This window comes from Zalophus californianus, chromosome 1 (genome assembly GCF_009762305.2).
Source record: "Zalophus californianus isolate mZalCal1 chromosome 1, mZalCal1.pri.v2, whole genome shotgun sequence".
Lineage (NCBI taxonomy): Eukaryota > Metazoa > Chordata > Mammalia > Carnivora > Otariidae > Zalophus > Zalophus californianus.
Window position 1 is genome coordinate 81,265,167 of NC_045595.1, and position 24,408 is coordinate 81,289,574.

Genomic DNA, 24,408 nt, shown 5'->3' on the forward strand with positions numbered 1-24,408 from the left:
CCTCGACGAAGTCTTGTGGAATTGAGATAAATTACAATGCAAGAAAGAGGGCCATATGTGCCCAGTATATAGTAGAATTCAATAAACATGTGTTAATTCCAAAGGAGGAAAAAGCAGTGGGTTTGCTGAAAATCTGGATGAGCTTTTGTAAGTTTTTTTCTCTTTGTGTTTACCACAGGGGACTATGGATACTGCCTTCGGAAACCCACAGCCAAAAATATGGTTCCGTCATTTTAGAAATCCAGAAAGGACAGGAGGTTCTTAGTTTTAAATAATACACTTTAAAAAAAAACAAACATCTAGAGGAGCTTATAAAAATATTCTGGATACAAGCTAATAGAGCTTGTACGTTCCACTCAGCATTAAAGCATCTGGTGGGTGACAGGAATTGTTTCCCCGTTGTTTGAATGTGGATTATATTTATGGCAGAAGGAAAGGACTCTGTTCGGTAAATTTATTATTATCATTTAGTATGGAGGAAATTTACACTCAGGGTAGTGAACTTGCCTAACTCAAAGTTACAGAAAGAACTAGAAGTAGAACTCAATGCTGTTTTTTTTTTCTTCCCGAACATGTATTCTTAGCTTTATACTCTGTTTTTGTCTCATTTAATGTTACTTGTTCTTTGTTTTTATTTTTGTTTTTTGGTCTGAATTTGACTTTATCTGGCTATCAGGATTAGAATCCTGCTCTTTCATTTTTTTTCCTTATGCCTTTGTCCTTTCCTCTATTTTTAGGCCTTTTATTTTTTATTTATTTTTTTAAATTAAATTAAATTAAATTAAATTTTAACATATAATATATTATTTGTTTCAAGGGTACAGGTCTGTGATTCATCAGCCTTACACAGTTCACAGGGCTCACCATAGCACATACCCTCCCCAACATCCATCACCCAGCCACCCCATCTCTCCCACCCCCCACCACTCCAGCAACCCTCAGTTTGTTTCCTGAGATTAAGAGTCTCTTACGGTTTGTCTCCCTCTCTGATTTCATCTTGTTACATTATTCCCTCCTTTCCCCTATGATCCTCTGTCTTGTTTCTCAAATTCCACATATTAGTGAGATCATATGATACTTATCTTTCTCTGATTGACTTATTTCGCTAAGCATAATACCCTCTAGTTCCATCCACATTGTTGCAAATGGCAAGATTTCATTTTTGATGGCTGCATAATATTCCATTGTATACATATGCCATACCTTCTTTATCCATTCATCTGTTGATGGACATCTAGGCTCTTTCCATAGTTTGGCTATTGTGGACATTGCTGCTATAAATATTGGGGTACAGGTGCCCCTTTGGATCACTACATTTGTATCTTTGGGGTAAATACCTAATAGTGCAATTGCTGGGTCGTAGGATAGTTCTATTTTCAACTTTTTGAGGAATCTCCACACTGGAGGTTTTTCCAGAGTGGGTGCACCAGCTGGCATTCCCACCAACAGTGTAAGAGGGTTCCCCTTTCTCCGCATCCTCACCAACATCTGTCATTTCCTGTCTTATTAATTTTAGCCATTCTGTCTGGTGTGAGGTGGTATCTCATTGAGGTTTTGATTTGGATTTCCCTGATACCAAGTGATGTTGAGCACTTTTTCATGTGTCTGTTGGCCATTTGGATGTCTTCTTTTTTTTTAAAGGTTTTATTTATTTATTTATTTGAGAGAGTGAGAATGAGAGAGAGAGAGAGAACACATGAGAGGGGGGAGGGTCAGAGGGAGAAGCAGACTCCCCACTGAGCAGCAGGGACCCCGATGCGGGACTTGATCCCGGGACTCCAGGATCATGACCTGAGCCGAAGGCAATCGCTTAACCAACTGAGCCACCCAGGTGCCCCATTTGGATGTCTTCTTTGCATAAGTGTCTGTTCATGTCTTCTGCCCATTTCTTGATTGGATTATTTGTTCTTTGGGTGTTGAGTTTGATAAGTTCTTTATAGATTTTGGATATTAGCCCTTTTTTTTTTTAATTTTTTTATTGTTATGTTAATCACCATATATTACATCATTAGTTTTTGGTGCAGTGTTCCATGATTCGTTGTTTGTTCATAACACCCAGTGCTCCATGCAGAACGTGCCCTCCTCAATACCCATCACCAGGCTAACCCATCCCCCTACCCCCCTCCCCTCTAGAACCCTCAGTTTGTTTTTCAGAGTCCATCATCTCTCATGGTTCCTCTCCCCCTCTGACATACTCCCCTTTTCTTCCTCTCCTGTTATCTTCTTCTTTTTCTTTTTTCTTAAAATATGTTGCGTTATTTGTTTCAGAAGTACAGATCTGTGATTCAATAGTCTTGCACAATTCACAGCGCTCACCATAGCACATACCCTCCCCAATGTCTAGCACCCAGCCACCCCATCCCTCCCACCCCCAACCACTCCAGTAACACTCAGTTTCTTTCCTGAGATTAAGAATTCCTCATATCAGTGAGGTCATGTGATACATGTCTTTCTCTGATTGACTTATTTCACTCAGCATAACACCCTCCAGTTCCATCCACGTCGTTGCAAATGGCAAGATCTCATTCCTTTTGATGGCTGCATAATATTCCATTGTGTATATATACCACATCTTCTTTATCCATTCATCTGTCGATGGGCATCTTGGCTCTTTCCACAGTTTGGCTATGGTGGACATTGCTGCTATAAACATTGGGGTACACGTACCCCTTCGGGTCCCTACATTTGTATCTTTGGGGTAAATACCCAGTAGTGCAATTGCTGGATCGAACGGTAGCTCTAATTTCAACTGTTTGAGGAACCTCCATACTGTTTTCCAGAGGGGTTGCACCAGCTTGCATTCCCACCAACAGTGTAGGAGGGTTCCCCTTTCTCCACATCCCCGCCAACATCTGTCATTCCCTGACTTGTTAATTTTAGCCATTCTGATGGGTGTGAGGTGGTATCTCATTGAGGTTTTGATTTGGATTCCCTGATGCCGAGCGATGTTGAGCACTTTTTCATGTGCCTGTTGGCCATTTGGATGTCTTCTTTGGAGAAATGTCTGTTCATGTCTTCTACCCATTTCTTGATTGGATTATTTGTTCTTTGGGTGTTGAGTTTGATAAGTTCTTTATAGATTTTGGATACTAGCCCTTTATCTGATATGTCATTTGCAAATATTTTCTCCCATTCTGTCGGTTGTCTTTTGGTTTTGTGGACTGTTTCTTTTGCTGTGCAAAAGCTTTTTATCTTGATGAAATCCCAATAGTTCATTTTTACCCTTGCTTCCCTTGCCTTTGGTGATGTTTCTAGGAAGAAGTTGCTGCGGCTAAGGTCGAAAAGGTTGCTACCTGTGTTCTCCTTTAGGATTTTGATGGACTCCTGTCTCACGTTTAGGTCTTTCAACCATTTGGAGTCTATTTTTGTGTGTGGTGTAAGGAAATGGTCCAGTTTCATTCTTCTGCATGTGGCTGTCCAATTTTCCCAACACCATTTGTTGAAGAGACTGTCTTTTTGCCATTGGACATTCTTTCCTGCTTTGTCAAAGATAAGTTGACCATAGAGTTGAGGGTCCATTTCTGGGCTCTCGATTCTGTTCCATTGATCTATGGGTCTGTTTTTGTGCCAGTACCATACTGTCTTGATGATGACAGCTTTGTAATAGAGCTGGAAGTCCGGAATTGTGATGCCGCCAGCTTTGCTTTTCTTTTTCAGTATTCCTCTGGCTATTCTGGGTCTCTTCTGGTTCCATACAAATTTTAGGATTATTTGTTCCATTTCTTTGAAAAAGGTGGATGGTATTTTGATGGGGATTGCATTGAATGTGTAGATTGCTCTAGGTAGCATTGACATCTTCACAATGTTGATTCTCCCAATCCATGAGCATGGAACGTTTTTCCATTTCTTTGTGTCTTCCTCAATTTCTTTCATGAGTATTTTATAGTTTTCTGAGTACAGATCCTTTGCCTCTTTGGTTAGATTTATTCCTAGGTATCTAATGGTTTTGGGTGCAATTGTAAATGGGATCGACTCCTTGATTTGTCTCTCTTCTGTCTTGTTGTTGGTGTATAGGAATGCCACTGATTTCTGTGCATTGATTTTATATCCTGCTACTTTACTGAATTCCTGTATGAGTTCTAGCAGTTTTGGGGTGGAGTCTTTTGGGTTTTCCACATACAGTATCATATCATCTGCAAAGAGTGAGAGTTTGACTTCCTCTTTGCCGATTTGGATGCCTTTGATTTCTTTTTGTTGTCTGATTGCTGTGGCTAGGACTTCTAATACTATGTTGAATAGCAGTGGTGAGAGTGGACATCCCTGCCGCGTTCCTGACCTTAGGGGAAAAGCTCTCAGCCTTTCCCCATTGAGAATGATATTCGCTGTAGGTTTTTCATAGATGGCTTTTATGATATTGAGGTATGTACCCTCTATACCTATACTCTGAAGAGTTTTGATCAAGAAAGGATGTTGTACTTTGTCAAATGCTTTTTCTGCATCTATTGAGAGGATCATATGATTCTTGCTCTTTCTTTTGTTAATATATTGTATCACGTTGATTGATTTGCGGATGTTGAACCAGCCTTGCAGCCCAGGAATAAATCCCACTTGGTCATGGTGAATAATCCTTTTAATGTACTGTTGGATCCTATTGGCTAGTATTTTGGTGAGAATTTTTACATCCATGTTCATCAAGGATATTGGTCTGTAATTCTCTTTTTTGATGGGGTCTTTGTCTGGTTTTGGGATCAAGGTAATGCTGGCCTCATAAAATGAGTTTGGAAGTTTCCCTTCCATTTCTATTTTTTGGAACAGTTTCAGGAGAATAGGTATTATTTCTTCTTGAAATGTCTGATAGAATTCCCCTGGTAAGCCATCTGGCCCTGGGCTTTTGTTTCTTGGGAGATTTTTGATGACTGTTTCAATTTCTTTAGTGGTTATAGGTCTGTTCAGGTTTTCTATTTCTTCCTGGTTCAATTTTGCTAGTTGATACATCTCTAGGAATGCACCCATTTCTTCCAGGTTATCTAATTTGCTGGCATAGAATTGCTCATAATATGTTCTTATAATTGTTTGTATTTCTTTGGTGTTGGTTGTGATCTCTCCTCTTTCATTCATGATTTTGTTGATTTGGGTCATTTCTCTTTTCTTTTTGATAAGTCTGGCCAGGGGTTTATCAATCTTGTTAATTCTTTCAAAGAACCAGCTCCTAGTTTCGTTGATCTGTTCTACTGTTCTTTTGGTTTCTAGTTCATTGATTTCTGCTCTGATCTTTATGATTTCTCTTCTCCTGCTGGGTTTAGGCTTTATTTGCTGTTCTTTCTCCAGCTCCTTTAGGTGTAGGGTTAGGTTGTGTATTTGAGACCTTTCTTGTTTCTTGAGAAAGGCTTGTATTGCTATATACTTTCCTCTCAGGACTGCCTTTGCTGTATCCCAAAGATTTTGAACAGTTGTGTTTTCATTTTCATTGGTTTCCATGAATTTTTTTAATTCTTCTTTAATTTCTTGGTTGACCCATTCATTCTTTAGTAGGATGCTCTTTAGCCTCCATGTATTTGAGTTCTTTCCGACTTTCCTCTTGTGATTGAGTTCTAGTTTCAAAGCATTGTGGTCTGAAAATATGCAGGGAATGATCCCAATCTTTTGGTACCGATTGAGACCTGATTTGTGACCTAGGATGTGATCAATTCTAGAGAATGTTCCATGGGCACTAGAGAAGAATGTGTATTCCTTTGCTTTGGGATGGAATGTTCTGAATATGTCTGTGAAGTCCATTTGGTCCAGTGTGTCATTTAAAGTCTTTATTTCCTTGTTGATCTTTTGCTTAGATGATCTGTCCATTTCAGTCAGGGGGGTGTTAAAGTCCCCCACTATTATTGTATTATTGTCAATGTGTTTCTTTGCTTTTGTTATTAATTGCCTTATATAATTGGCTGCTCCCATGTTCGGGGCATAGATATTTACAATTGTTAGATCTTCTTGTTGGATAGACCCTTTAAGTAGGATATAGTGTCCTTCCTCATCTCTTATTACAGTCTTTGTTTTAAAATCTAGTTTGTCTGATATAAGGATTGCCACCCCAGCTTTCTTTTGGTGTCCATTAGCATGGTAAATGGTTTTCCACCCCCTCACTTTCAATCTGGGGGTGTCTTTGGGTCTAAAATGAGTCTCTTGCAGAACAGCATATTGATGGGTCTTGTTTTTTAATCCAATCTGATAGCCTGCGTCTTTTGATTGGGGCATTTAGCCCATTTACATTCAGGGTAACTATTGAAAGGTATGAATTTAGTGCCATTGTATTACCTGTAAGGTGACTGTTAACTGTCTGTTGTCTGTGTTCGTTTCTGCTCTTTGCTGCTTTTAGGTTCTCTCTTTGCTTAGAGGACCCCTCTCAATATTTCTTGGAGGGCTGGTTTCGTGTTTGCAAATTCCTTTAGTTTTTGTTTGTTCTGGAAGCTTTTTATCTCTCCTTCTATTTTCAATGATAGCCTAGCTGGATATAGTATTCTTGGCTGCATATTTTTCTCATTTAGTGCTCTGAAGATATCTTGCCAGTCCTTTCTGGCCTGCCAGGTCTCTGTGGATAGGTCTGTTGCCAATCTAATGTTTCTACCATTGTAGGTTACATATCTCTTCTCCCGAGCTGCTTTCAGGATTTTCTCTTTGTCTCTGAGACTCGTAAGTTTTACTATTAGATGTCGGGGTCTTGACCTATTATTATTGATTTTGAGAGGGGTTCTCTGTGCCTCCTGGATTTTAATGCCTGTTTCCTTCCTCACATTAGGGAAGTTCTCTGCTATAATTTGCTCCAATATACCTTCTACCCCTCTCTCTCTCTCTTCTTCTTCTGGGATCCCAATTATTCTAATGTTGTTTCGTCTTATCATATCACTTATCTCTCGAATTCTGCCCTCGTGATCCTGTAGTTGTTTCTCTCTCTTTTTCTCAGCCTCTTTATTTTCCATCATTTGGTCTTCTATATCGCTGATTCTCTCTTCTGCCTCATTTATCCTAGCATTTAGTGCCCCCATTTTTGATTGCACCTCATCAATAGCCTTTTTGATTTCGACTTGGTTAGATTTTAGTTCTTTTATTTCTCCAGAAAGGGTTTCTCTAATAACTTCCACACTTTTTTCAAGCCCAGCTAGTATCTTTAAAGTCATGATTCTGAACTCTAGGTCTGACATCGTACTAATGTCCGTATTGAGTAGGTCCCTGGCTGACGGTACTACCTCTTGTTCTTTTTGCTGAGGTGATTTCTTTCATCTTGTCATTTTGTCCAGAGGAGAATAGATGAATGAGAGAACAAAATGCTAACAGGTTTACAACGTCCCCAGCAAATATACTGTATACAAATCAGAAAAGACCTGAAACCAGGGGAAAAGAAAGGGAAAGAAAGAAAAAAGAAAGAGAAAAAGAAAAAAAAAAGATAAAAACAAAAACAATACAAAAAAGGCAGAATATGATCAAATATGATCAGGCTAGTGCATAGATCAGTGCCACACACTAGATTTTGGGCGTATTTTGGTCTGTTAGAAAAAAGTGCCTCCTAAAATTTTAAAGGAAGAAAGACATATATGTACAAAATAAGGGTTGATACAATGAAGGGATGGAAGATGACTGTAAAGATGAAAATTATAAAAGATCTTATAAAAGGACTTGGTAAGATAAGTTGTTTGAAAAAAGAAAGAAGATTTAAGAAAAAAAAAAAAAGGAAAAAGGGAGAGAATGTGATCAGGCAGGAGACTAGAACAAAGCCATACACTAGTGATTTAGGGTATATTTTGATCTGTTAGAAGAAACTGTACCTCAAAATTTTAAAGAGAGAACAACATATATATATATGCCAAAAATAAGGGTAACTACTATGAAGGGATAAAATATGACTCTAAAAATGAAAAATAAAAAATGTTTTGTTTTTTTTTTAAAAAAGGGATTTATAAGATGTTGGTTGAAAAAGGGAAAAATAAAAATAAAAAAAACAGTCAACAAAAATTAACTTTGATGAAATAATGAATCATGGTAAAAAAAAAAAACAAAACAAAACATGAATCTATGTGCAGTATTCCTCTAGCGCTGGAGTTCTCCTATTCTCCTTGATCGATCAACTTGGTCTTGGCTTGCTGGCTGTTTGTGCTGATTTTCTGGGGGAGGGGCCTGTTGCTGTGGTTTCCAAATGTCTTTGCCGGAGGCAGAATTGCCCCGCCCTTGTCGGTCCGGGCTAAGGAAGCTGCTCCGGTTTGCTCTCAGGAGCTTTTGTTCCCTGCAAGCTCTCGGTACAGCTTTGGAGGACCAGGGCAGAAATGGTGGCCTCCCAATCTCCACTCGGAGGAGCTGAGAACTCGGGGCCCCGCTCCTCAGTGAGCCCCCAGAGAAAAGCAGTCACTTCCGTGTCCCTGGTCTCCGGCCGCACTCCGTGCTCACCCGGCCTGTGATCGAGCATTGCTGTCTCTGGCACCCGACCCCGCGCGGAGTCTCCAAACCCAGCAGATCCCTGCAGTGCGTTCCCGCACCGCTCCTCCCCGGGAAGGAAGGGGAGTCTCCCCGGATCTGCTGCTTGTTGGGTCCCTGCTGGGGGAGCCATGCCCCGACTGGGCCGCAGATCACAGTTTATGGCCACCCCGAGCTGAGAGCCCGCGCCTCTGCTCCGTATCTGCAGCCGGCTTCCCTGCTCTGATACCTGGGAGCTCTGGCGCACTCAGGCACCCCCGGTCTCTCTGTGACCCCAAGGGTCCTGAGACCACACTGTCCCGGGAGGATTCCACCCCCCGCTTAGCCACTGCAGCGACGTCCCTCCGCCGAGCCAACTTCTAAAAGGTCTGATTTTGTGCTCCGCAGCTCTATCACTTGCCAGAAGCGGCCGGCGGAGGCCCCTCCCCCGCCGTCTATCCTCTCGAATATCGCCTCGGATTCACTTCTCCGCAAGCCCTACCTTCCAGTAAGTGGTCGCTTCTCTGTTCAGAGAGTTGTTGCTACTCTCCTGTTCGATCTCCTGTTGAGTTCGTAGGTGTTCAGAATGGTTTGATCCCTATTCAGCTGGATTCCTGAGACCAGACGAAATCTAGGTCTCCTACTCCTCCGCCATCTTGCTCCGCCTCCGGATATTAGCCCTTTTAAATCATTATCTTTCAGGTGTTCTCTAAATACACCTAGAGGTAGATTTTACTGAAGGAGCCAGTTTGAAAATGTTTTTCCTTTAAAAGAAACTTTTGTTGTAATTGATATGTTTGGTCTCAGCTGTGTATATTATTATTTAATAATTTCTGTGTTATGTTATATTTACTGTTTCTTTCTATATTTTGTGTGTCTTCCTTGCTTTAAAAATTTCTTTTGGTATTTTGAAGATTTGGATTTTTGCTTTTGTTGTTGTTTACATGTATACCTTTTCAAGTACCCTTGATCTCCCTTTCTCTTATTTTTTACTGTCTGGTTGGCTAGTGTTCATTAGTATTCCTACACAACAGCCTATAACTTATTCTACTTTCTTTTCTCTCTCTCCTATCCTCCCATTTTTATTAAGTTTTTAAATTTTAATTCCTGTATTATTAACATATAGTGTTATATTAGTTTCAGGTGTACAATACAGTGATTCAACAATGCTGTACATTACTCAGTGTTCATCATAGCGAGTGTTCTCTTGAATCCCCCATATTCTCCTATTTTTTAGTTGCATTCCTTTTATTTTATCAGAGCACATTATACATACATAGTAGTCTTTCACTTTTTGTTTTAGACTCAGTTCTATAATTAAATACATGAAACACTTACTACTGGTCTGTTTGCCAAATTTTCCCAGCCATCTCTTGGTTGGATAAGGCTCACCTCAGGTAGATTGCTCAAGGAGAGCACATGAGCGCAGCATTCTCTGAGTGACCCTGTGTTTAAAATTGTTTTCCATTAGGCTTGGTACTTAATAGAAAGATTAAGTGACTTCTGCAAATGCACCTTGCAGAAGTGGGAGGAACCTGTGTCTTGAGGCTTTCCATCCAATACATTCTTATTACACAATGGAATTGATTCTATGTTGGTGTTCACCTTGGCTCCTCGAGAGCTTTGAAGATTCCTGTAATCCGGGCCCTTCCTAGTATATAAAAATTGTACCACAAACTTCATGCTGTGGGAGCAGAAGATTGGGGAAGGGGATAAAACTGTCAGGTGATAGCAGAATAAAATTACCAAAATTAAGTTGACATAACCATAAACATTCCTCCATTACTTCCCGTCCATCACCAACATGTGATTTCATTCTCCTTCCCAACTCACAGCCTCCTACCTCTTCCTTCTAATACTGCCCTGGATGTTCATTTAAATTGAAATGACGTGGTGGTTTCTGGCTTCTCATTTTGAGATTCTCCATGACAGCCTGCTAGGATGGCTATATTTTTTTCCCACCTATGTTTCCCTTTCCTAAGAACCCCAGAAATATTTGAGATGTGATAACCTCCTATTGGATTAGGTCATGTTTGAAGAATCAAGGAAGTAAGTTTATACAATAGTGTAGTTTAAAATAAAACAGAAAAAAAAATCTCTTTTAAATTTATTCTGCAAAAGCACTGGATGATAGCTTAAAGGTTAAAGTAATTTAGCTGTTTAAGCATATACTCCTTTGAGCTGTGGCTATTTGTATACATTTTAGTTTGTCTTGGAAACCAATCTCATTATAAGAAAAATAGAATTTAACTTAAAAATTCAGTTTACACTTGTTTTTGTCAAAGCAATTGGGGAATCTACTCAATGCCTAAATTTTAGAAAGCTACTCTTGATTTTATTTATTTTTTATTTTTTTTAAGATTTTATTTATTTGAGAGATAGAGAGAGAGAGTACACAAGCAGGGACAGAGGGAGAGGCAGAGGGAGAAGTAGACTCCACTGCTGAGCAAGGAGCCTGATGCGGGGCTCAATTCCAGGACTCTGATATCATGACCTGAGCCCAAGGCAGATGCTTGACTGACTGAGCCACCCAGGTGCCCCTACACTTGATTTTAAAATGTTTCCTTTGCCAATTTATAGATGGTTATATTGACCAGGGTTCTCCAATGAGAAACAGAACCAATAGGAGAGATTGAGAGAGAGTGAGAGAGATTGATTATAAGGTCCCTGTTCATGTGATTATGGAGACTAAGAGGTCCTATCGTCTTTCTGCAAGCTGGAGACCCATGAAAGTGGGTGGTATAGTTCAGAGGACTGAGAGCTGGGGAGGTGATGGTATAGATTCTACTCAAAATCTGATAATCTCAGAACCAGGAGCACTGAGAGCAGATTGATGTTCTAGCTTGGGGTCAGAGTGAATTAAATCTTCCCTTACCCTTTGTTCTATTCAGGATTTCAACAGATTAGATAATGCCCACCCACACTGTGGAGGGATATCTGCTTCACTAATTCCACTAATTCAAATCTTAATCTCTTCTGGAAACACCCTCAAGAAACACCCAGAAATAATGTCTAACCAGATATCTGGGCATCCTGTGGCCCAGTCAAGTTGACACATAAGCTTAACCAGATTTTTAATTTTTAATTTTAATTTTTTCCATTTCAAACTTTAAATAACAATGCTTATAAAAGTACTATCTTGGATTTATACAATGATATATATTAGCACATACTTCTCTCTACCTGCCCCCCCACAAGGATTAATATCAAAACAGATTTACATATAATTGTATCTCCTCATTTTATCCTCTCAGCAATCACTTAATTTAAAAATTTCAGTCTAGTTTTGGGTGAACTGAGACACAGAAGTTTTGTGACTTGTACAAAGTCTCATGTTAGGATAGAGAGGGAACAAAATAACTGAGATTTTGCTATTGCTATTGGGGGACTTTTCACCTTGGTGGTTTTTGAGACTTTAGAAGTCCCAGCATGTGTTTCCCAAGTGGTACACATTTAGAGACAGCACATCCTTTCAAGCTGGTAGCAGGATGAAACAAGATTTTCCACACAACTACTCATTTATACTAACTGAGAGCTTACACTTATTTTTATTGAAACAATTATTCAATCAGGGCAGAGTAGGGGCTGGTGAGATCATGGCCAGAACACGAGGTGTGGGTGGACTTCCTGGCATCAATTGAGAGCTTACAGATCTTACACAGTAGATGAGCAAATTTCACCCAAATGTATAGCTGATGGAGGAATTAAAATACCATGCCCTCATACTTCAGGCGAAAACATAGGCAATAGGAGGTAGAGCCAAATTTGTGTATTAAAAAGATACAAATAGTTAAAGATTTCTAAGTGTCTTGCAGGATATGGTTGTTAAAGTCAATTTACATGGCAAACTATATACCAGTAAGTGAATACTAATGCTCTTACTCTGCAAATGCAGTGAACTGTGGAATATGACTTCTACTCTCTAAATAGAAAAAGAAATTTCATCTGTTGAATTTTTATTTTAAAAAAGAACCAAATTGCAAGATTTCATTCCTTTTGATGGCTGCATAATATTCCATGGTGTGTGTGTGTGTGTGTGTGTGTGTGTGTACACACACACACACACACACACACACACCCCACATCTTCTTTATCCATTCATCTGTCGATGGACATCTTGGCTCTTTCCATAGTTTGGCTATTGTGGACATTGCTGCTATAAACATTGGGGTGCATGTACCCCTTCGGATCACTACATTTGCATCTTTGGGGTAAATACCCAGTAGTGAAAAAAAAAAGAACCAAATTTACAATTTTCCACATCATTTTCTATTCTTGAGAATTGCCACTGATGCCACAGAAATGGCATGTCACTGACATTTAAAACAAACAAATAGGAAATAATTTAATCCATGTCATGCCCAAACCCTTGTATTATTTTATATTGGAAAGTATTATTTATTACATTCAGAGACACTTTGAATTTTGACCCAGAGAAGAGGGGCAGGGACTCTGAGCAGTATTTCTTTGGAAAAATAGTTGAAACATATCACCTTTGCTTTCACACATACAGTAGCCTTGGTCCTTTAGCTAAGGGATCATAAAGGCTCCCTGTTTCACTTAACTTATGTCACTTAGTGACTTAAAACAGCTGCTGTTTTTTCGTTCACTCTTCTGAGCATCAGGGCAAAAGATGGCTTGTCTCTTTCCTGTTGGTTAGGGCTTCAGCTGGGGAAGCTCAAATAGTCGGGACTGGCCTGTGGCTCCTCCATTAGTGTTCATATACCTGGGGCCTCAGTTCTGGCTGTTGGCTAATTTCCTTCATTCTTTATCACTTGGCCACTGTCGGTGGTTGAATTGAGCTTCCTCACAGTTTTGATCATCTCAAGAGGGAATGTTCTAGGTAGGGAAATAAGGGAGATATAATGAGCAAGTGCTTATCAAGCCTCTGCTTACTAATGTCCTATTGACCAAGGCAAGACATATGACCAAGCCAAGAGCCAGTGTGGGAGGGGACTATACAAGGGATGAGTATGGGAGGCATGGTTCATTGAGGCAAACAATGTAACAGTCTATCTCAACTTCATAACCTCTGGACTGAAATTTTGTGTCTTCCCCCACCCCAAACAAAAATTCATATGTTGAATCCTAATGCCCAATGTGGTGGTATTAGGCGGCAGAGCCCTTAGGAAGTGCTTGGGTCATGACAGGGAGGCCCTCCTGAATGGGATTAGTGCTCTTATAAAAGAGACCCCATAGAGCTGCCTAGCTTCTTCTGCCATATGAGGACGCAAGAAGTCAGCAGTCTGCATCTGGGAAGAGGGCCTTCACCAGAACCCACCAATGCTGGCACTTTGATCTTATACTTCCAGAGAACTGTGATAAATTAGTGTCTCTTACTGATAAGCCACCCAGTCTGCAGTATTGTGCTATAGCAGTCTGAACAGACTAAGAAGTTAACTCTAGCTTTCGGTTACAACAGTGTCATTCAGTCTATAAAACCAAGAGTTAAAAAAAAAAATTAAATGACATTTGTCATAAATGACAAATGCTTGGAAACCCAAATATATAAGTTTGAACAGTGCCGAACTGCTGCTGTATATGAAGAAAAGCAGGATTTGAGGGAGCCTATATGCATGTCCCATCCTCGATTAAGTATATAACTTGATGTACCTTGAAGAAACCTCTATGTTTAGGGAGCAAGGCTGGATAACCCCTATTCTGTGCAATGTCAATGATGTAAATGCACCTCAACATAATAATCATTTACTCCTAACTTGCAATCACTATCTTCTCCTTGGAGGGTTCCACATTAATCTCCATACCTGAACTTTTATACTTTTCCTTCTACCTTATAATATGGCAAATCTTTAGAACACCATGATGGTATTTTGCATTCTGTTAAAAAAAAAAAATCTTTCTATCTTTGGCTTTGGGCATTATTTCCTGATTCTCAGAGAAGATTCTTGATCTATCCCAACCTTAGCATTCGTTATTCTAGGGGACTGAATATAAAAATCAAAAGAATTCTTAACAATTGCTTAAGGATATTTTTTGTCTGCCAAATTTTCATGTCATTTTTTTCAACCATTTATGTAAATAGAAATGCCTTTAAAATTGAATGAGAATCCTCTCCACATCTGGTGTCCAGGACCTGAAGCTTTCATATAATCTAATTGAAAAGTAGCCAGGACTATCAGCCACACCACTCCCTTTGGTAACAAGTACTTTTTGTAATGCTCCTTTACTATCCTGAAATGAAAATCATATATTTACTGAACTATTTATACACATTTAAAATTAATACAATTCTTGGGGCACCTGGATGGCTCAGTTGATTAAGCATCTGCCTTCAGCTCAGGTCATGATCTCAGGATCCTGGGATCCAGCCAGGCATCAGGCTCTGCGCTCAGCGGGGAGTCTCCTTCTCCCTCTCCCCCTGCCCCTCCCTCTGCTTGTGCTCTCTCTCTCTCTCCCATATAAATAAAATCTTAAAAAATTAATATAATTCTCAAATTATAGTGTAAACTTAAAAGGAATGTAATTTCGAATAAAATAATACGTTTTCCAATACACAAGCCCTGTGGTACTTCTGTACAACAAGATAAATTAACTAGCCAGATGTTTCCACCTAATTGTAGAATCCCTAAATTGTGACAGCTACAAATACAGATTAATATAGGAGTTTGTACTGAAGTCCCAGATATCACGAACAGCATTGCTGTTGTCATGTACTTTTCTGAAATAGCTAACAACTCCACATAAAATTCCTTATAAAACAAAGCAAGATCTCGACTCCATAAACACAGTAGTTATATTTCTGCAGCTTTCAGCATACATTTAAACAGTGTTAAAATACTTTGAGTTTATTATGAAAAGTTGTTGTTTTTAGGCACAGATAATTACAATCAGGCTTCTTACCTACTTGGCTGGTGGGTAATTCTTCAAAAGTCGTGCACAATACAGAATATTTCTTTATTTTGCCAGGTGGTCTCAAGAATTCCAAGATGTCACCGTCATGGGCTCCCACCCAGTAAATGCTTATTTGTACCCGCCAATCAACATATCAATTAAAAAATGTCCAATTTCACAGTAGGGGATGTTACCACTGCCCTACCTATCAAGTTAAAAAGTTTGTCAGATCCAGGCTGGTGCTTCCAAAGGAGGCTAGGTCCTGCACAGATAGAAAGAATTCATCTTTTGAATTGATCAAATAGATCAGTCCTTAGAGAGCTAAATCCCCTTATTATTTGGAATCATGTAAATATTTTCTGAACGTCCATCCTATTTTCAGTGTTTAATCACACTGACAAAAATTCTTAATTATGTTTAGCCTAAATCTTTTTTGTTTTAGCTTAAAAGGAGAGTTCCTCCTGTAGAACTAAAAATCATCAGTGGTGTCTTAAAAGACACATTCCCATATTAAAAGATGGATATGTCTCTTAGATTTTACTTCACCAGAGAGAAAATGTAACTATACAATAGCAGGCCACCTTAATAGTTGGGTCTTCTTTATCACTGTTGCCATATTGGCAAAACAAGAACTATTTTACTTAAAAATATTTAAGAGAGCCACTTATTATTTTAGTGCCACATCATGTCTTTAAAAGGTCTTTATTTTCTAGCTCTTTTTCTCCATTATTGAGAATGAGAAAAAGATGATGAGCTGAGAATTAGTGGGAACATATACCTCCAAGACGAATACAAGATGACCGACTTCTGTGTCACTATAACCCTTCCTACCTCAAAGGTTAACATAAGTAGAGAATTATAGGAAGGGGGGGATTTGAAGATATTGTCAGAGTCCTGAGTCATTTGTCCAGAAAGAGGCACTGGATTTTACTTCCCCCTTTACAATGGAGCAGTTTGTAATTTTGCTTCAGGACATGGCATGAGTACATGCGTTTCTAATGCGTTCATTGAGTACCTTGGAATGTAGCCATGTCTTGTTGAGACTAGGCAGAGCTTTGAGAAATTGTACAGCATACCACCAGTGGCAGAAGAGCTGCAGTCTTGGCCCAGAGAACGGAAGAACAGTGGAAAAGGTTTACTTAGAGTGACTGGAAAGATCTAGAATGAGGAAATGGAAGTACAAATCAACATGGCTGAAGTCAGTTTTGGTGAACAATAAAAATTTTTTCATGTTTGTATATCCCTAAGTTCAGCCTTCTTATTAAGTTATTTGTGCATAGATTGAGACATCATTACAATGCTGATATCAGATTTTTGTGTGAACTCTGAGGGACTTTTCTTCAAAAAAATATTTCTGTTACATACCCTTCACTGAAATATTCACCATGAATCTATTTTTATACTAACATTTATATACTCTTCATTACAGAATAACATGCTTGTCAATAATTGCTTTGTTGAACAGTGATTCATATAAATGCCTAAATCATCTTGCCATGGAAAGCCTAATACCATCCCTGTTTTTCTGTCAATTTTCATAGTAATTTCTGTCTCTGATGTTCTGTGTCCAATAAATATTTGTTTTCCATATCTCTGTCTTACTGTTATTTCTTTATCTTCAATATGACATTTGCTCAAGGGGACTTGGCTCTTTTTTTTTTTAATTTAGGTGCATGTGCACACAATCACATACACACATGGTCACCGTGTGTTTAACAGATATTTTTTGAAAGTTTTGAGAGTAGAGAACTTTTATATTGGAGAAATGCAAGTAACTGAAAACTGAGTATTTAAAATCCATTTTTGAATGTCCTTCAAACATTCTACCAAGTTGTTCTGCCATTCACTTTTATGCAGTTGGCTCTTCTGTTCAGAGGTCAAAAAAGACTGAAACAAACAGATTCTCATTTTCATATTCAGAATAGTTCAGCCCACTCTAGAACTTATTCCTAAAACTCCTTTTCTGACCTTTTTTCTATATATCCAGTTATTCCCTGTGGATCTTATCCTGTACCCCTGCCCTTCCCCTGACACACACACACACACACACACACACACACACACACACACACACACACACTGTTACCACTGGTATTAGCAAAGGACCCAAGAACAGGACATTTTATTTTATCATTGATATTAGGCTACTAACCCATCTTCTAAGCAGATATTAATTTTTATCTAAACCTTATTTTTATTATATAATTATCATTACTATTCATTGATATAAAAATGGAGACTTTTTGAAAATTGAATTAGTCAATGTTCTTTCACTTGCAAAAGACAGAAATTCCAAACTATTATAGATATTTATTGATATTTTCCTTTTTAAATGCCAGTCATATAGTTTGACCCTAAAAGTCCTATCCAACATTTTCTTGTTTCAGAAAAATCCCTAAAATACTACTCTTGTTCTTGTTTGGCTTTTGATTCCCCCCCCCCCCCATTCTACAAAATGAAAGTCTGGATCTCCAAGATTCTTCCATGTCTGTTTGTGACACTGTGACTGATACTTTTTCCCTTCTCTTTAACCATGGAGTGAAAGGCTGTGCACTTCTTAAATTGTGTTTATCTTATGGGCAAAGCAGTTAAGGGAACTATTTCGAAGGGTCATAAGTAATTCTCAACTCTCCTGTAAAGACAAACCACAAAGACTTCTCCATCTATTCCTTCCGTGGTCTTGAGTAGAGTTTGTGCAAGCCTTGAGGCAGTCTGTGTTCTTGGAAAATCTTCATATCTTTAATTATGATGACAATGGGTCCTTCTCCTTTTCCTCTTTAATTATCACAGACATTTCCCTTCATTCATCACACTGAGGGCCATAAACATCATATAGAAGCTCTCATGTATTAATTAGCATTTCCTTTATTTGTGTTAATAAGGTTAAACATCAGAGCTTAAAACAAACTTATAAACATTATTTTGGAAGTGTTTTGCATTTCATTACCAGGTTGAAATAATAAATCCTTTATATATAAAGCGAAAGACAAAACTAATCATTACCTGTTTCCATTCCATTCGTCTACATTTGTTAATTCATTTATTTAATACTCTTTAGTGTATACCCACTTCTAAAAAAGCATTTGATGAAGCTCAATATATATATATATATAGAGAGAGAGAGAGAGAGAGAGTACTTAAAATGATTAAATAAGAATTCAACTTTAAAAGCATGTATGGAACCTACATTTGGTTTGCACAATAAGAATTTGGATGATATGAAAATTTTTACAAAGCTATGACTTTTCATATGGGGTTTTCCTATTTTTTCAACTCTCATTGTGACAGGATGTGCATTGTATATTTTGTTGGCAATTTTTCCAATGAGCTTATCTTCCATCAATGCCAACATGCCATGGATATAAATATTCCTCATTGGTATTTTTCTCTTCCCAGTAACCATATCAAATCATAGAGCTCAAAAGGCAAAACCACTTACATTTGGCACCAAGTGGTTGACCTCCACTGATGTTACTTTATAACATCTTTATTGGCTTTCTCTCTCACCTAAATCCAATTATGATTTCAGCTTTTATGTAAGTAAAAATTCTCTTTAGATTAGGATCTAATTTCTATAACATATTCTGAGGTGTTATTCAACACCAGATCAACCCTTGGTAAGACATAGATTCTGACCAATCGGAACAGAATTCTCTGTAATCAAGCTGTAAGACTGCATCAGAGCATTCTAGGTACAAGAAATATCTGTTGCGCATACCCCTGTTATGTGCTGTCTGTTTTACAGACATTAAAACTTTTATTTATTTATTTTTTAAAACATTTTTTAAAGATTTTATTTATTTATTTGACAGAGAGAGAGCACAAGTAGGCAGAGAGGCAGGTAGAGGGAGATGCAGAAGCAGGTTCCCCGCTGAGTAGGGGGCCTGACGTGGGGCTCGATCCCAGGACCCTGGGATCATGACCTAAGCTGAAGGCAGACGCTGAACCAACTGAACCACCCAGGTGCCCCAACATTAAAACTTCTAATTGAAAATCCTACAAAGCTGGTATGTATGTATGTATTTATTTAAAGATTTTGTTTATTTTTCTGAGAGAGTGCATGCACAAGCAGAGGGGAGGGGCAGAGGGAGAGGGACAAACAGACTCCCCTGAGTGGGGAGCTCGACACAGGGCTTGATCCCAGGACCCCTAGATCATGACCACAGCTGAAAGCAGACACTTAATCATCTGAGCCACACAAGTGCCCCTAAAGCTGGTATTATTTTAAAGCTGAAGAGAAGGCTCAGAGAGAATAGGGGACTCTCCAAGATTATACATTTTATAAATTAGTAATTTTTATTAATTAACTGCTAACAAGCATAATAGAAATTAATTTCACAGATTGAAAATATTCATTATTGGTGTATAGAAATGCAACAGATTTCTGCACATTGATTTTATATCCTGTGAATTTGCTGAATTCATGTATGAATTCTAACAATTTTTTGGTGGAGTTTTTGGGTTTTCCACATAGAGTATCAGGTTGCTTGCAAATAGTGAGTTTCACTTCTTCCTTGCCAATTTGGAGGTCTTTTATTTCCTTTTGTTGTCTGATTGCTGAAACTGAGACTTCCAGTACTATGTTAAATAGTAACGGTGAGAGTGGACATCCTTGTCTTGTTCCTGACCATAGGCTCTCAGTTTTTTCCCATTTAGGATGATATTAGCTGTGGGTCTTTTGTATATGGCCTTTATGATGTTGAGGTATGTTCTATCTATCCCTACTTTGTTGAAGGTTTTATCAAGAATGGATGCTGTAAGGGCACCTGGGTGGCTCAATCAGTTAAGTGTCTACCTTTGGCTCAGGTCATGATCCCAGGGTCCTAGGATCGAGCACCACATTGGGCTCTCTGCTCAGCAGGAACCTGCTTCTCCCTCTCCCTGCCGCTCCCCCTGCTTGTACTCTCTCTCTCTGTCAAGTAAATAAATAAAATCTTAAAAAAAAAAGAATGGATGCTGTATTTTGTCATATAATTTTTTTGCATCTATTGAGAGGATCACATGGTTCTTATGCTTTCTTTTATTAATATGGTGTATCACATTGATTGATTTGTAAATATTGAACCACCCCTGCAGCCCAGGAATAAATCCTGCTTGATCATGGTAATTAATCCTTTTCACGTACTGTTGAATTCAATTTTCTAGTACTTTATTGAGAATTTTTGCATCCATGTTCATCAGAGATGTTGGCCTGTAATTCTCCTTTTTAGTGGGGTCTTTGTCTGGTTTTGGAATCAAGATAATGCTGGCTTTGTAGAATAAGTTTGGAAGTTTTCCTTCCATTTCTATTTTTTTGAATAGTTTGAGAAGAATAGGTATTAACTCATTAAATGTCTAATAGAATTCCCCAGGGAAGCCATCCAGCCCAGGACTTGTATTTTGTGGGAGATGTTTGATCAATTCAATTTCTTTGCTGGTTATGGGTCTATTCAAATTTTCTATTTTTTCCTGTTTCAGTTTTGGTAGTTTGTAAGTTTCTAGGACTTTGTCCATTTCTTCCTAGTTGCCTAGTTAGTTGGTATATAATTTTTTGTAGTATTCTTTTATAATTGTTTGTATTTCTGTGGTGTTGGTTGTGAACTCTCCTCTTTGATTTGTTATTTTATCTACTTGGGTCCTTTCTCTTTTTGATAAGTCTGGTTAGGGGTTTGAAGAACCAGCTCTTAGTTTCGTTAATCCATTAATCTCTTTCACTGTTTGTTGTTGTTTCTATGTCATTTATTTCTGCTCTAATCTTTATTATATCCCTTCTTCTGCTGGCTTTAGGCTTTATTTGCTGTTCCTTTTCTAGCTCCTTTAGGTATAATGTTAGATTGTATATATGAGACTTTTCTTGCTTCTTGAGGTAAGCTTGTATTGCTATATACTTCCCTTTCAGGACTGCCTTTGTTATATCCCAAAGGTTTTGGGCTGTTGTGCTTTCATTTCCATTTGTTTCCATGTATTCTTTAAATTCTTCTTTAATTTTCTGGTTAACCCATTCATTCTTAAGTGGGATGTTCTTTCACCTCCATGTATTTGAGGTCTTTCCAATTTTTTTCTTGTGGTTGACTTCCAGTTTCAGAGCATTGTAGTCTGAAAATATGTGCAGAAATCGGTTGCATTTCTATACACCAATAATGAGGCAGCAGGAAAATAATTAAAGGAATTGATCCCATTTGCAATTGCACCAAAAACCATAAGATACCTAGGAATAAGTCTAACTAAAGAGGTAAAAAATCTGTACTCTGTAAACTATAGAACACCTATGAAAGAAATTAAAGAGGACACAAAGAAATGGAAAAACATTCCATGCTCATGGATTGGAAGAACACATATTATTAAAATAATACTCCCCAAAGCAAGCTACACATTTATGCAATCCCTATCAAAATACCACCAGCATTATTCACAGAACTAGAACAAATAATCCTAAAATTTGTATGGAACCACAAAGTCCCCAAATAGCCAAAGCAATTCTGAAAAAGAAAAACAAAATTGGAAGCATCATAGTTTCATACTTCAAGCTATATTACAAAGCTGTAATCATCAAGACACTATGGTACTAACACAAAAACAGACAAATAGATCAATGGAACAGAATAGAGAACCCAGAAATGGATCCACAGCTATATGGTCAACTAGTCTTCGACAAAGCAGGAAAGAATATCCAATGGAAAAAAGACAGTCTCTTCAACAAATAGTATTGGGAAAACTGGACAGCAACATGCAGAAGAATGAAACTGGACCACTTTCTTACATTATACAAAAAAATAAATTCAAAATGGATGAAAGACCCAAATGTGAGACAGGAAACCGTCAAAATCCTAGAGGAGAACACAGGCAGAAACCTCTTTGACTTTGGCCATAGCACCTTCTTATTGAACAGGTCACTGGAAGCAAGAGATACAAAAGCAAAAATGAACTTTGGGGCTTCATCAAGATAAAAAATCTTCTGCACAGTGAAGGAAACAATCAAAAAATATAAAAGGCAACCTAGAGAATAGGAGAAGATATTTACAAATCTGATAAAGGTTTAGTATCCAAAATCTATAAAGAACTTACTAAGCTCAACACCCAGAAAACAATCCAGTTACAAAATGAGCAGAAGACATGAATAGACATTTTCCAAGGAAGACATCCAGATTACTAACAGACACGTGAATATGCTCAACATCACTGATCATCAGGGACATACAAATCAAAACCACAATGAGATCCCACCTCACACCTGTCAGATTGGCTAAAATTAACAACACAAGAAACAACAGGTGTTGGCGAGGATCTAGAGAAAAGGGAACCCTCTTGCACTGTTAGTGGGAATGCAAACTGGTGCAGCCACTCTGGAGAACAGTTTGGAGGTTCTTCAAAAAGTTAAAAATAGAATTACCCTATAATCCAGCAATTGAACTACTAGGTATTTACCCAAAGGATACAAAAATACAGTTTTGAAAAACACCCCCATGTTTTTAGCAGCATTATCAATAATAGCCAAATTATGAAGAGAACCGAAATGTCCATCCACTGATGAATGGATAAAGAGGTGGTACACACACACACACACACACACACACACACACACACACACACACACACACAAAATGGAATTTTACTCAGCCATCAAAAAGAATGAAATCTTGCCATTTGCAGTGACATGGCTGGAGCTAGAGTGTATTATGCTAAGTGAAGTAAGTCAGTCAGAGAAAGACAAATACTATATAATTTTACTCATATGTGGAATTTAAGAAAGAAAACAGTTGAACATAGGGGAAGGAGGAAAAGAAAAAAAAGGAGAGATGGGAAACAAGCCATAAGTGACTCTTAATGATAGAGAACAAACGGAGAGTTAATGGGGGGAGGTAGATAGAAAATGGGCAGATGGGTGATGGGTATTCAAGAGGGCACTTGTTATGATGAGCACTCGGTGTTTTATGTCAGTGATGAATTACTGAATTCTACTCCAGAAACCAGTATTGCACTATATGTTAACTAACAAAATTTTTTTTTTTAATTTCAGAAGTAGGGAGTCTGTGATTTTTTTTGGAGCCTCCAATAAGTCATCATGCACTCATACTCCTTCTCTCCCTGCTATGCCAACCTGTATACTTGACATTCATCCTCTGGTTTGCCTCACTACACAAAATTGCTGGCAGTTATGGAAATCCTATATTCCACTCAGAAAGCAAGAGAAACTATGGGGGAGGATAGAGCCAGGCATTTGCATCTGTGTGGCTCCCTTTTAAATTCTTTCCTTGGATGCCCCCTAACCCCAACTCTTTAATAAGTGCCACTGGTCAATCATAACATCTTAGGAATGAGTGCAGTGCTACTGATAGGGAGAAGGAGAGGGAAAAAAAAAAAGATCTGTTTCTAAAGTCAAAGATGGATATGGGCAGACAATGAATAATCTCTACCACACACAGCTAGAAAGTGGCATAGTCACTTTTTTTTTTAACATATATTGTATTATACATTCTTATTATACTTTTGATGCACTTTACTTGATAAATTCCTACATTGGACTTGGGTCAAAGGGGATATATTTAAAATATATAATATAAAAGCTTTTATTAAATATTTCCAGATTTTTCTCCAAAAGTTTATATCAACTTAGAGTCTCATTAATAGTGTATGAAATGGCCTGTTTCCTGACACTTTCACCAACACTAGTTCTTATCAATATTTTTAATTTTCGTCACACTGGTTTGGTTTTTTAAAGTTTAAGGAGGAATTGCAAAGGGGAGACTTTGGGGATAATAGATATGTTCCTTTTTTAATTATAATGTTGTTTCAGTTATATACGTATGTCAAAACTCATCAATTACATACTCCAAATACATGCAGTTTATTGTATGTCATTATACCCCCAATAAGGCTGAAAAAAAAGAAAAGAACCCAAAATAAAGGCAAGGCAAAAAAAAAAAAGAGAGAGTAAAAGAGAGGTGTCGTGTGTGTGTGTGTGTGTGTGTGTGTGTGTGTGTGTGTGTGTGTGTAAGGGGCAAGGTGCTATCTTTTTTAACAACCAATTCCCTCAGAGCTGATTTCTTCTAAATTGGAAAGATCCTTTATTTTGAATGACTGGCTGATATGGTGCCTGGTTAAGTGATTGCCTTCCGAGTGCTGGCAGTAGTGACTGATACGGGTTGACAGACCCAGGTAACCAAAACAGGCATCTACTGCCAGCTATTGTTAAACAAGCAAGGCAAG